We start from the raw sequence: 1,712 nt of genomic DNA, 5'->3' as shown, positions 1-1,712 counted from the left end.
GGCCACCTTGATGCGAAGAGCCACCTCATTAGAAAAGACCCTGATATGCTGGGAAAGACTGAAGGCAGGGGGAGAAGGGGGTGACAGAGGAAGAGATGGTTGGATGGCATCACCAACTCAATGGACCTGAGTCTGAGCAAGCTCCAAGAGCTGGTGAAGGACAGGGAAGCCTGGCGCGCTGCAGTCCATGGGGTCGCAGAGTTGGACACAACTGAGCGACTGAAGAACAACAGTGAAGTGAGTCAGCTGTACACATGTCCACTCTTTCTAGACTTTCCACATAGATCATCACAGAGCAGTGAGGTCCCGTGCTCCGCAGTGGGTCCTTGGTGGTTGCCTGTGTTATCTAGAGTAGGTGCATCTGTCAGTCCCGTTCTCCCAGGTTATCCCCCTCCCCTTCTCGCTTGGTACCTGTAGGTTTGTGGGGAAGGTAATCCTTGTACATTGTTGGTAGGAATATAAATTGGTACAGTCCCTATGGAAAACAGTGTAAAATTTCCTCAAAAAATTAAAAATAGAACTACGATATGGCTCACAACTCCACTTAGGTGTATAACCAAAGGAAATGAAATCAGAGTCTCTAAGAGATATCTGCACTCTCATGTTCTTTGCAGCATTATTCACAAGAACAAAGTTATGGAAACAATCAAATGCTTGTTGATTGAAGAGTGGATTAAGAAAATGTGAGATATATATATATATATATATATATATGGCTTCCCTGGTGGCTCAGTCGATAAAGAATTCACCTGCAATGCAGGAGATGCAGATTCAGCACCTGGATCGAGAAGACCCACTGCAGAAGGGCATGCAACCCACTCTGGTTTTCTCGCCTGGAGAATATCATGGGTGGAAGAGCCTGGCGGGCCACAGTGCCTGGGGTCGCAGCGACAGACGTGACTGAAGCGACTGAGCACGCAGAATGGAAGACGGTTCGGCCTTAAGAAAGAAGGAAATTCTGTCGTTCACAGCAACATGGATGAAACTGGAGGATATTGTGCTCAGCGAAGTAAGCCAGGCAGAGAAAGACACATCTTGCGTGGTCTCACTTACACGAGGAGCCAAAAAACAGAAAACCAACGACAAACACAAAAAGCTGAACTTATACTAATAGGGAAGAGTATGGTGGTTACCAGAAGCTAAAGGGTGAGGGAGATTTAAAAAAAAAAAGACAGTAAAATTGTTCTTGCCAAGGGCTATGGAGAGGGAGGCATGGGCAGTTACTGTATAATGTTGTAGGGCAGTTAGAGAGTTGTAAGATGGAAAGAGTCCGGAAGATAGATGACGGTAATGGCTGTATAACAATGTGAGTTACCGAATACCACTGAAACTCTACACTTAAAGTAGTTAAGATAATAAACTTTGTTGTGTGTGTATATATATGTATATTACTACAATAAAAAATTGAAAAAATGTGTTGAAACATAAAAAATGGGCACGTATGTTCCCAGGTGGCTCAGTGGTAAAGTATCCGGTATTTTTGCCAGGAAAATCCCATGAACAGAGGAACGTGGCAGGCTACAGTCCATGGGGTCGCAAAGAGTTGGACATGACTGAGTGTGCGTGCATGCATGCATGCATGTTCAGACATTGCAAAGATTAAACAGATAACAGAAAGACATTATGGTGAAAAAGTAGTTGGTGGTTCCTCAAAAAGTTAAACATAGAGTTACCTACCATATGAGCTAGCAATTCCACTCCCAGGTATATAC

Source organism: Cervus elaphus, chromosome 29 (assembly GCF_910594005.1).
Source record: "Cervus elaphus chromosome 29, mCerEla1.1, whole genome shotgun sequence".
In the NCBI taxonomy this organism is placed as follows: domain Eukaryota; kingdom Metazoa; phylum Chordata; class Mammalia; order Artiodactyla; family Cervidae; genus Cervus; species Cervus elaphus.
Note: the sequence above shows the minus strand (reverse complement) of the source record.